Here is a 13,113-nt window from a genome sequence, read left to right as displayed (position 1 = left end):
GAGAGAATGAGAGACAGCACGAGAGGGAAGAGGGCAGAGGGGGAAGCAGACCCCCCGCTGAGCAGGGAGCCCGATGCGGGACTCGATCCCGGGACTCCAGGATCATGACCTGAGCCGAAGGCAGTCGCTTAACCAACTGAGCCACCCAGGCGCCCACAAGCTTTCTTTTGTAAAGGAAATTTCCATTGGTAAAAAGTCTCTCTCATTACTATTTAATTCTTTCCCTAGCTTTATTGAGATATAATTGACATATAACATGGTGTAAGTTTAAGGTGTACCATGTGATTTGATATACATATATCAAAGATAAACATACATATCATGAAATGATTACCACAATAAGGTTTAGATAACATGCATCACCACTATGTAGTTACCTTTGTGTGTGGTGAGAACTTTTAAGATCTCTTGGCAACTTCGCCGTTAACTATAGTCACCATGCTGTACACCAGATCCCCAGAATAAATAATTTTATTATTATTTTAAAAAGATTTTATTTCTTAGAGAGAGCACAAGCAGGGGGAGCGGCAGGCAGAGGGAGAAGCAGGCTCCCCACGGAGCAGGAAGCCTGTTGGGGGACTCGATCCCAGGACCCTGGGATCATGACCTGAGCTGAAGACAGACGCTTACAAGACTGGGGTAGCCACCCAGGTGTCCCTTATTCATTTTATAATTCGAAGTTTGCACCCTTGGACCACCTTTACTCATTTCCCCCACCCCTGCTTCTGGTAATCACCAGTCTACTCTGTTTCTTTGAATTAGTTTCTTTTTTAGATTCCACATATAAGTAAGGTCATACAGTATTTGCCTTTCTCTGTTTGACTTCTTTCACTTAGCACAATGCCCTCAAATTTCATCCATGTTGTTGTAAGTGGTCACATTTTCTTTTCTAGGACTGAATAATATTCCATGGTGTGTGTAATATATGTATATATCACATTTTCTTTATTCCTTTACCATTAGACACCTAGGTTATTTCCATGCTTTGGCTATTGTGAATAATGATGCATCAGTGAAGATGCAGGTGCAGGTATCTCTTCAAGATAGTGATTTTATTTCCTTCGGATAAATACCCAGTAGGAGTGCTGAATCATATGGTAGTTTTATTTTTAATTTTTTGAGGAGCCTCCATACTGTTTTCCATAGTGGCTATACCAATTTTATATTCTCACCAACAGTGTATAAGAGGTCTCTTTTCTCCACATGCATGCCGAACTTAATGTCTTTTATCAGCTTTTATGAATGCAGAAGGCATGACTTAAATATGCATTAACAAACCCTTGTTTACCATACATTTCCTGGTTACCCTCCCATACCTTGCCTCCACTCCTTCACCCCTCACCAGAAACCCAAACTTCCTTTTCCTTGTTTAGCCTAAGGTGGTTTTTATAAGCCCAAATTCAAACCACCCCTTTGGGTTACTCATTGCTGGGTACTCCCAATGTGTACTTAAGCTATGCACATGTTAATAAAGTTCTGTTTTTGTCTTGTTGAGATTTTCCTCCACCAGGGACAATGATCTGGTGCATCCTGTCCCAGCCCTACCTCATCAGGCTTCTAAATAGGTTCAAATAAGCCTGAAAATTTGAGTGAACACAGCCTAAGTCTGGCTCTATCAAGATAGATAATACTTCCATCTTTTTTTTCCCTCTTTGTTGCAAATGTCACCCTGGGTCATTTTGGAAGGTCACACACATCCCAATGATGTGATTTCTGTTTCTAAAAAAGATACATCTTTCTAGTAGAATTGTCTGAGAGTCTGTGGAATAAAAATTTTAACTGTTAGGAAATATTCATTCCCAGCATAGATTTGGCCTTTAGAAATTATAGTCATTTAGATCCAACCCTAAAGAAAGATTGGGTGAGCAATATGGATAATAATAGTAATGACTGGGATCAAACCTGAAATATTACTTAATAATTATTTCATCCATTCATATCTGAGTCCCTGGAAAATATCCCACTGTGGCTTATCCAAATCTTCTCTAGTATATTTAAATTTCAAACACTCCTCAAAGTCTTCATGGTCAGTCAGTGACCTTGTTTCTGGGTTCACTGAGAAGATGTGACCTTGGTCAGCAGCTTCACTGCTATCCATGTTAAGATTCCTCTGAATCCGGATCGCCTGGGTGGCTCAGTTGCTTAGGTGTCTGCCTTCAGCTTGGGTCGTGATCCCAGGGTCCTGGGATTGAGTCCTGCATCGGGCTTCTTGCTCAGCAGGGAGCCTGCTTCTCCCTCTGCCTGTGCTCTCTTTCTCTCTGACAAATGAATAAATTAAAAAAAAAAAAGATTTCTCTGAATCCATATTCCCATTTCCCCTCCTCTAAAATTAACTTCTCATGTGCTTTTTGAGCATAGTGCCCAAACAAGGACACCGTCCACTATTTCCTTCTGTAAAAGGTTTATAGCTACATTTGCGGAGAGGCGCATAACCTACTTGTAATTTAAAAATTAACCACACCAGTCCTATGTGAGCGGAAAGAGGTCTTCTTGGAAGTCCACTAATCTTATCCTCTCTTCTTAGTGATGAAGCTACGATCCAAGAAATATAAATGACTTAAAACCACAACCAATTGGTGGCAAAGTTGAGCTCAGATCTTACAACGAATTCATTATCATTTTATTACTACTTTATATTGCCTCTTTTTTTTTTATTCTTATGTTAATCCCCATACATTACATCATTAGTTTTAGATGTAGTGTTCCATGATTCATTGTTTGTGCATAACACCCAGTGCTCCATGCAGAATGTGCCCTCAATACCCACCACCAGGCTAACCCATCCTCCCAACCCCCTCCCCTCTAGAACCCTCAGTTTGTTTTTCAGAGTCCATCGTCTCTCATGGTTCGTCTACCCCTCCGATTTCCCCCGCTTCATTCTTCCCCTCCTGCTACCTTCTTCTTCTTCTTTTTTTTTTTTCTTAACATATATTGCATTATTTGTTTCAGAGATACAGATCTGACTTTATATTGCCTCTTAAAAGGACTCAGAATAAGAGAAGGAATCCAGATAGTCACTGGAAGAAAGTTCTTCCATTTGATAACAGAATAAAATGGAGCAAACATTGCTAAGAGGGTAATTTAAAATGGAGCCAGGAGGACACTGAAAAAGTGGGACCTATGTTTCCTGTCTCAAACTCTCAGAATTGGTGCTGACTTCAGCTAAAAGCCAAGGCATCTGCTGCATGTTCGAATTGAACATAAATGGGGGTGCCTGGGTGGCTCCGTCAGTTAAGTGTCTGGCTCTTGATTTCAGCTCAGGTCATGGTCTCAGGGTCATGAGATCAAACCCTGCATTGGGGGCGTGGAGCCTGCTTAAGATTCTCTCTCTCGCTCTGACCCTCCCTCCCCTTGCTCACATGCAGGCATATGCTCTCTCTAAAATAAATAAAATCTTTAAAAAAGAATTGAACATAAATGGACTTTACACCTAGCACTACTCTTAACAACCAGTCACATTTCATTCAAAACAACTTATGTAAATGCCCTCTTTCCTCCTTAAAAACCCTCAGCTTTGTCTCTCCAGAGCACACTTTTTTTTTCCCCCCCCAAGATTTTATTTATTTATTTGAGAGAGAAAGAATGAGAGACAGAGAGCATGAGAGGGAGGAAGGTCAGAGGGAGAAGCAGACTCCCCGCCAAGCAGGGAGCCTGATGCGGGACTCGATCCCGGGACTCCAGGATCATGACCTGAGCCGAAGGCAGTTGCTTAACCAACTGAGCCACCCAGGCGCCCCAGAGCACACTTTTGATTTCAGTTGACTCTGTCTCCCAGATTGCAAATCCCAAGACCCCCAATAAACGTACAAATTTTATTTTGCAGATTGCAGTTCTGCCTTTCAATATTACATGGTGTCAGGAGTGACGTCCAAAGTGACCAGTCGCCATCTCCAGCACCGCCATGGATTTGAGTGAGGTACCTACAAGAGTCTATTTCGTGCCTCTCCTCAGTGGCTTTGGGTCATGGTGGTTAAGTCCTCTTGGTCCTGAACCTCGAGGTGTAGGCCTTTAGTTGGGTGTTCTGTCTTGCTGGCTTCCATCTTCACTCATATTGGAGAGGATTCTGTCTTCACGTTTCCTAGTGGAAGATTCCTGTTTAGTAGTCTTCTGAGTACTAACTCATGGGAAATCCTGCTTCTAAGAAGGGCTTATATGACCAACCCTCTTCTGGGACTCCTGCAGGTTTTATGTTTAAAGAATATGGTCCTTCCTGCTGTAAATTTTTGCCCTGTTGGACTCCTATTACCTGGGATGATTTAAAACTCCACTGGCTATGATGGGGCAAAAATTAGTTCACTTGCATGCACAATTGGAAAAAGGCTATAAAGCCAAACAAAGCCAGTGGAAAGCTTCTTTTAATTGGTATCTAGAGGCCTTAAAAAGAAAAACTGAGAAGTTTGCTTCCCTTCAGGCAGTTAGCTTCCAATTCAGATCTTTCCAAGAGGCTTCCAAAATTAGAAAAACAGGCCAAATCCTGACAAACTTCCCCTTCCTTCACACTCACCCACCACTCCATCTCCTTTTACTCTATATCTATCCTCAGCTCAACATCCCTTATACGCTGGAGACCCTCACCCCTCTCCAGATCCTATGGGACCTAAAGCTCCCCTTTACCCCCATCTTATTGCTGCCCCATCTAAGGTTAAGCCTGGGGAAGCAGGAGTTGCCTAGACTTCCTTCCCTCCTGGTCAAAAGCTGAATTACGGACCACAGCTGAAGAATTCCCCAAAGCCACTGAAGATCTTTATAAATTTGCTGAGGAATTTGCCATTGTGATCCAAACATACGAACTTTTTTTTTTTTTTTCTGATTTAAATCAACTAATCATAATCCTAGTTGATGGAGGACAGGCTAGGAACTGCATGCATCTAGTTGAGGTAACACTAGATGATTTCTCCAAATGGAGAGCCACTGACAGAACAGAAGCCCTTTAAGTGAGAAAGAGACTCTGAAACTATTCCTAAGGCTTTCCCAAAATCCACAGATAGGGGAAAAAAATTCAACAGTGTATTCAAAAACCTGAAGAATCTGTTCTCAATCATTTTAACCAACTAGAGACGATCTTTCCCAAAAACTCTGGCCTTTCTGCTATCGATCAAACCACTTATACCATTTTTAATTCCATCTTTGTTGATGGCTTAGTTGAAGAACTGTCGTTCCTCATAAAGAGAGTTTATTTAAATTGGCGGACTATGCAAACTCCTGATCTTGTTAATCTGCCAGTCCACTAGCTTGACCTTATTCAGAGACTAATAAAAAGAAAGCCACCTAGATTATGAACCTTTAGTTCCAACAGTTAAGAACTAACCAAAGTAAACGCCCATTCAGGGTTGTGGCACTATTCCAAAAGGTACCTGTCATTACTATAAAAAGCTGGAACATTTAAAAACAGATTGCCTAAAACTGAGAAGATTGACCCAAGGCAAGGTCAGTCAACCTTCCCTGTCTCCATTTCAAGTACCCCAGGGAAAGGATCCTTTCACCAATCTCAACAGTAGAGCTGCTCTGAGGACTTATGGAGGCAACTTTATCCCTGTACCCCCCATAGTTAGATCAGTTAGATCAGTTTCTCCCAAAGTATTGGTTTAGAGGAGAGGGAAAATCCCCTCTCTCTATTAGGGCTTTACTAATACTCTGGTTTCTCTTCAGATCGCATAAATCTTTCACCTTTTTCTATTAGGGCTTTACTTACCAGTTTTAGACCCAACCAGTGTCTTCTGTCCCCTTCCTCAAACTGTACAATTGTTTGGGGTTTCTAATCACTCTATGACTGTTTTAAATCTTTTCCCATCCCATTCCAGCTGGGACCTATTCAGAAACATCCATTTCTCCTGACTCCTTTGGCTCCCATTCACTCACTAGGTCGAGATTATCTTGAAGCCCATCAGGCACACATCTCCTTTTCACAAAAGGCTGAAATATTTTTAAATACGGAACCCTGAAATCCAAATCTTCAGGAAAATCCCAAAACCTTAAATCCCTGTCCTTTCTCTAAAACCCCTCCCCAGAACCTCTCCTAGCTCTGTCCCTGAGACACAACCAGTATCAGGTACGTCCATTGCACTGCCCATCAAAATGTAAATTGATAAAAGTACGTACTAAGGCCATCCAAGGAATTAAACCTACCATTTGAGGACTGTTTACAGAAACCTGTAACACCCTCATCCTCCTTGTCTGTAAACCACACGGAAGAGGATTGAAGTTTGTACAGGACCCCAGGGCAATCAATAATATTGTTACTCCTCAGCCCTCTGTAATACCCAGTCCTCACACCTTGCTCATAGCCATTCCTCCTAACAGCAAAACCTTTACCACTGTAGACCCTTGCAGTGCCTTTAGCATACCTGTTGACCCTGAAAGCCCATTGTTATTTGCCTTCATCTGGGAAGGGCAGTATGCATAAACTTTTATGCCACAGGGCTACACTGAAAGCCCCACTTATTTTTCTAAATGCTGAAAGCAGACTTTTTTTTTTTTTTTTTTTAAGATTTCTATTTATTTGACAGAGTACGTGCACAAGCAGGGGAGCTTCAGAGGGAGAGAGAAGCCAAGCAGGGAGCCCGACATGGGGCTCAATCCAAGGACCCCGGGATCATGACCTGAGCCAAAGGCAGACACCCCACCAACTGAGCCACCCAGGTGCCCCGAAAGCAGACATTTTAGACATAGAATTCTCTGAAGGCTCTTCCCTGTTACAGTATGTGGATGACCTGTTTCTTTGTTCTCCTTCTCAAGAGGCTTGTACTGAAGATAGCCTTCACCTTCTAAAGGCCCTGGCTAAAAAGGGATGTAAGGTGTCTAGGGAAAAACTGCGATTTTATTTGCCCCAGGTTAAATACTTGGGACACCATAGTTCAAATCAGGGATTACTCCTTGATCCAAATAGAGTCCAGGGACTGTTGTCTTGCCTACCTCCAGACACCAGCTACGCAGATTTGGGGGCTTAGCTAGATCCTGTAGAAATTGGATAGCTCAATTTCTAGTCTTGGCCCGACTGCTTTTCTCTCTTTTCAACTCTGACAAACCTGACCACCCCCCCCTTACTTGGGACCAAGAAAGTCAAGAAGCCTTCATAAAAATAAAGCATGGCCTCTTGAATCCTCCAGCCCTGGGACACCCAAACTATGACCTACCATTCTTTCTCTTCACCCCTGAAAGAGAAGGGAATGCCCGTGGGGTTCTAACCCAGTGAGATGGGGACCAGTACAGGCCTATGGGCTCCTATTGCCACAGCCAAGGGACTGCCACCCCGCATGAGCGCTTACAGCTGCAGGTGTGAATTACTGGAGAACGCAGAAGAAATGATCATGGGTTCATACTGACTATGTATGTTCTCTCTCCTTCAGCACTCAGCCTCCAGTAGATTAACCTCTCACAAAATTCTTCTGCTATCACCCCCAAATATTATTGCTGCGTGCTGTCATTCCTCAAATCCTACTATCCTGGGGCACCTGGATGGCGTAGTCGGCTAAGCATCCGACTCTTGATCTCGGGTCATGAGCTTACAGTCGTGGGATTGAGCCCTGCGTTGGGCTCCATGCTCAGCGGGAAATCTGCTTGAGATTCTCTCTCCCTCTGCCTCCCCACTCATGCTCACTTGCTCTCTCTGAAATAAATTTTTGTTTAAAAAAAAGGTATTTAAAAAAAAAATCCTACTATTCTGCTGCCTTTACCTTCTGGTGACTGCATCTTCTAACAGACAGACTCCTAGTGCCAAGACAGGATTTACCGGAGCTACCGCTTGAACGTGCAGACTTAGGTCTGGCTTACTGATGGTTCTTACCTTAAAGATAAAACCGGAAACTAGCAAGCTAGTTATGCAGTTGTCTCCCTAACAGGAAATATTGAAGCAGTACCTATCTCTGCAGCCACCTCAGCTCAACAGGCTGAATTATTCACCTTAACCTGAGCCCCACTCCACCCCCACCCCCTGCTGACCCTCTGACATTGGCAGAAGGACAAATCATTAACATTTATATTGACAGCCACTGTGCTTTTGGTATTATACGTGATTTTGATATGCCCTGGAAACAAAGAGGATTTTTAACCTTTGCGACAAGAGATTAAAAATAGTTATATCTTGGAACTCTTGGCTTGGATTCTATACAAAACCCTAAGGCTTTAGTCATTATCAATATTCCTGATCATTCAGTGGCAAACGTGGAGGAAGCAAAGGGGAATGTAGCCACCCAACAGGCTGCCTTTGGAAATTATAATCCACTTTTACCTACTGACTTTACCAAAAAGCTTAAAGAAACACTTAGAGAGGCCCAAGAAATTGCCTCAGGAAAGGATCAAAAATGGTCTGATCAAGGCTGTTGATTTCAGCCTGAATGAAATCTTTGGTATGGGTCAAACAGCAGACCAGTCCTCCCTGATTGCCTCCAAGAACAAATTCTTAATTATATTCATGAACTTAATCATTGAAATATTGGCAAGATGGTCCTTTGGGAAAACGATATTTTTGGAAACCATCTCTAAAAATAGCCCTTCAAGGGGCACCTGGGTGGCTCAGTCGGTTGAGCCTCAGACTCTTGATTTCAGCTTGGATCATGATCTCAGGATCGTGAGATCAAGCCGTGCATTGAGCTCCATGCTCAGCGGAGAGGGGAGTCTGCTGGAGATTCTCTCTTCCTCTCCCCCTCCCCCTGCTCACGCTCTCTCTCAAATAATTTTTAAAAATAGCCCCTCAAATTTATGAAAAATGTCAGATTTGCCCTAAACATAACCCCGGAAACCCCTTCATAGTTCAAAGGGACTTTTGCCTTTGCCCTCTGGGCCCTTTGAGATGTGGCAATTAGATTTCATCTAGTTGCCACCATTGCAAAGAGAGAAATATGTTCTAGTAATGGTTTGTAGGTTTTCTCACTGGGTAGAAGCTTTCCCTTGTCACAGACAGCAGCTTAAGCAATAGGAAAAATCCTTTTAGAAAAGATTATTCCCCACTGGAAAACATCCTTGTAACTTCATAGCGAATGAGGGACCCATTTCACTGGATAGATATTACAGGCCATTTGCCACATTTAGGCAATTATGCAACATTTCTGTCATGCCTCTCCATCCTCAATCCTCTAATATTTTAGAACGAACCAGTGGCGTTATAAAAACCCAACTAGCAAAACCTAGGGATTTTTCCCACTTGCCATGGCCAGAAGCTCTTCCCTTGGTACTACTGAATCTTAGATCCACTCCCAGTGGGAGACACTCTCACCCTTTGAAATAATAACTGGAAGACCAATGAGATTAGATCAAGGTGCATATGAACCCAGCTTTTACTTAAAGGTAAGATGCTGACTTGGAGGGATTGATATAGACCCTTCGAAGAAATGAGAGATTGATAGAACAGTCTTTTCACAGTGCGCTCCTAGCAAATGAAAGACCTCAAACATCATGGCCTTCAACCTGGAGACATGGTTTATTGGAAAAGACCTCCATAACGATTCCCTCCAGCCTGGCTAGAGCGGGCCACAGCAGGTATTGCTGGCCAGTCATTGTGCTTGCTGAATTAGACGGCATTACTCAGGGATTCACGTTCCTCATTTTCAAAAGGCTTCAACATCTAACTGGACCACCAAACTGACCAGAGACCTCAAACTAACCCTTTCGTGGAAAATGAAGCAGATGACATCTGTGTAGACTGCCCTCACAAGACGTGGGGTCTGGCCAGTATGATGTTCACAAGATACATCACACCAATTCTCGTGAGGCTTATTTCTCTTCCCTTTCATTTCCACTTTTGAGTGGGGAAACAATGCTATAACTCAAATGTCCCAATCCCTTGCTACTTCTGAAAACCTTTCTGTTGGGATTGTCACCATGCTCCTACTGGGTCCTTTATTGATAATAATGACCCCGTAATGTTACCTATATACAGTTTCACCATGGTCCCAAATATTTCCATTAGTTACAGCAAAACACCTCCCTCTATCACTTTTCATGTCAAGATATTCTTGCCTTAAGAAAACCCTCCATGTTTTATACTCACTCCCCCTAAATTTTTTTTAAGATTTTATTTATTTATTTGAGAGAAAGAGCCCACACACAGAGGGAGAGGGAGAGAGAGAAGTACACTCCCTGCTGAGCAGGGAGCCCGATGTGGGGCTCGATCCCAGGACCCTGGCATCATGACCTGAGCTGAAGGCAGACGCTTAACCAACTGAGCCACCCAGGTGCCCCTCACTCCCCCTAAATCAAAGACCACCTCCTGGGTCAACAGAACTTTGATGAGCAAAAAAAATGGAAACCCACTCCTTCCCTTCCTTTGATTTCCTCTATACAAATTGTGTATCTTCCACCTGTTCTAATAGAAACTTTTTCAACTGTCCATCTCCATTATGCCAAGTCTTTTGGATATTCCCTACTTGAATGTTTAGCAAACCATTATGTACCAAACCTGACACTCTTTCAGCAACTCAGTGGTGCTCTTTTACAAGAAATATGTTCCTTTAACCAAACCACTGGATGTTTAAAGCTCTCTGATCCCTGGCTAGATGCTCTCCCCCTTCTCCTTTACAAAAATGAGACCTTGGCATTCCATGCACCCCACACAGTATACATCTTTGTGCATATGCCAGCACTCTTTAGGCATTTGTTTAGATAGCTGGAGAATTACTGGCCAAGGCCTTTTAGGCCACCTTATTTTCCCCCACACAATCCTCAGATCCCATCTGATCTCCCATCACATGAAGAAAAGGGACTTATTCATAATAGATTATCTGATGAAGATCCTTCTGATTATGAACATAATAGCTGTGATCCCCTGCAGGCTTTTCTGTCAATTATCAGTGACTGCGATCTCTTTTGAGGTTTCTTTTTCTGGCTGGGGGTTGGTACATGAGAACACATTGCAGAATTTAACTAGAATAGGTCTACAAATTGTATTATTGTTATTTTAATTTGTACCCTACTGATTATCTTCAAATTATGTTATGCTTTTCCCACTGTTGTTCTATTCAAAATGTCAAAATAATGGTTGCTCAAAGATTTGAAAATATTCATCAGACGTACTCAAGGACAATGTCTGACAAGTGAAACTTCAGTTGACATTGCCTAAGATCCACTTCCTTAAACCTCCTTGTTGCTCAGCAGAGCCTTAAGACTGTCACACAGTAGGCTTGACAAATATCTACCAACCAGGAGACTCTCTCCACCCCCACCCCTGGGATCTGATGGACCTGGAGCAGGTTGTTGGCCACTTAGGCATCACAATGGGACTACAAAGCCAAGGTTGATCATTGATGCTTTCTTCTGTAGAGAAATGATAATCGAGAGAATAAATTGGGAGTGAGCATTGCCAAGAGGGTTAAAAATGGAACCAGGAGGACACTGAAGAAGTAGGACTTATGTCTCCTGTCTCAAGTTCTCAGAATTGTTGGTGACCTTAGCATCTACAGCATTGGTAGAATGGTCAATATTCAGAGGTTGTGTTTGGGGTCTAGAAATAGAAAGTATAATGGAAACAATATTGCAAAGGTTTTGCAAAAGAGAAAGGAGAGGATATGTGATGAAATTAAAGCTATTTTATCTAACATTTAATGAGCCTTGTCACTCTTGAAATTCCAACTGCTGTTTTTGCTTACTTACTTTACCTTTTGCCTAGGCCACACAAGAATTGATTTAAATTAAACAAAAGTGATTACAAACGATCACATCAGATCCCACACATTAGGTAGCTTCCATCTCTATTCTGCTATGCAGGGTAGTACTTATTTTATTGTAGCACAGTATACTGATGGGGTTTAAAATATGTTACCCCAAAATATGGAACCCTGGCATATTGAATATTTGAAGCTGAAGAAGTTTGAGAAAACGGCAGAAACAGGTTGGTCTCTGACCTCCCCCACATCCCTTGCCTTACTTCCCTGAAACAGGTCTCAAAATGACCATGTGATTTAATGGGTGCCCTCCCTCTACCTGGAGGAGAGAAGCATCCTTATCTCTAAATAAGAAGGGCTGCCAAGAAGAATCTGAACAGGCCTTGCTAGGATTACCCCTGTTTGTTACAATTATCTCATGCTCCTTGACCTATCATACTGATCAAACCCAGCATAAAAATGCACAACTCTAAAAAAAAAAAAATACACAGCTTTGTTTCTTCAGGTCTTCATTTCCTTATAGAAGGCTCCTGTGTCATGTATAACTGCATCAAATAAATCTGTAAAAAAGCTTTCCGTCTGCTAACCTGTTTTTGTCAGTTTAATTTTCAGACCCAGCCAGGGACCCCGAGAAGGTTGAGGAAAGCTCTTTCCTTTCGTAAACACATAACATGAAATTTACAATTTTACAGGTCATCATTTTTTTAAAGATTTTATTTATTTGACAGCACAAGCAGGGGGAGCGGCAGGCTGAGGGAGAGGGAGAAGCAGGCTCCCTGCTGAGCAGGGAGCCCAATGTGGGGCTTAATCCCAGGACCCGGGGATCATGACCTGAGCCCAAGGCTGACGCTTAACCAACTGAGCCACCCAGGTGCCCCCAGGTCATCATTTTTGTCTATTGCTATTAAAGAGAAATTGAACTATACCACACATAAAGCATAAGTTAGCACATACTCTTCAATTGGCTGACTTACTAAATTCAACACTAGACTTCTCAAGGACCATAACCATGCATCCATGAATATATTTTGACCACATTCTTAAACACTTTAAAAGGATCCCAAATGCTTATTTTAAACTTTTGTGATTTTATAATTCTATAAAATTCTTCTGTGATTTTTTTTTTTGGGGGGGGGTACAAATGTGCCAAAGACACGGTGATTAAGACTCAAAATACCCTTAAGATTTGATCTGGAGGAGAAAGTACTAAACTTGCATTCATATACAACAGGTGCATGTTTTAAAAATGTATATGAAACCACATTAATGAATTCCTAGTTAGGATGAAACAACCAGAGAATCTCTTTGGAGCAACAATGTAGTTTTCATTACTATAAATACTGAGACAAACCAAAAACTTGAGTTGTGATTGATGTGTTCCTTATTTTGATTGTGGTGATCATTTCTCAAGTGTAATATAGGTCAATATTTATCAGTTGTACATTTAAAATAGAGCAGTTTATGTTCTATTATATGCCTTTTAATAATGTTTAAGATAAAAAGCCCCAAACCTGTGTGT

The 13,113-nt window shown here is 42.0% G+C and overlaps 2 long non-coding RNA genes across 4 annotated transcripts in view; one reads left to right on the top strand and one right to left on the bottom strand.

Moving 5' to 3' along the window:
* Positions 1–3,919, top strand: part of LOC135361957 (uncharacterized) — a 56,407-nt gene extending 52,488 nt beyond the window's left edge. Inside the window, exon 5 of the long non-coding RNA XR_010406231.1 lies at positions 3,824–3,919. This is a non-coding gene — a long non-coding RNA (uncharacterized LOC135361957). The remainder of the gene's footprint in view (positions 1–3,823) is intronic.
* LOC123848942 (uncharacterized) overlaps positions 1–13,113 on the bottom strand; it is a 60,753-nt gene that overhangs the window by 6,213 nt on the left and 41,427 nt on the right. For 2 of the 3 annotated variants that reach the window (XR_010406229.1, XR_010406228.1), the window contains exon 2: positions 3,925–4,078. This is a non-coding gene — a long non-coding RNA (uncharacterized LOC123848942). Of the gene's footprint in view, positions 1–2,039; positions 4,079–13,113 lie in introns of all 3 variants that reach the window. The other variant, XR_010406230.1, reaches the window with a different exon arrangement.

Source organism: Mirounga angustirostris, unplaced genomic scaffold (genome assembly GCF_029215605.1).
Source record: "Mirounga angustirostris isolate CCGP_5_RB_7025 unplaced genomic scaffold, mMirAng1.0.hap1 SCAF_11, whole genome shotgun sequence".
Lineage (NCBI taxonomy): Eukaryota > Metazoa > Chordata > Mammalia > Carnivora > Phocidae > Mirounga > Mirounga angustirostris.
Note: the sequence above shows the minus strand (reverse complement) of the source record. Positions and strands in the feature narration are given on the sequence as shown.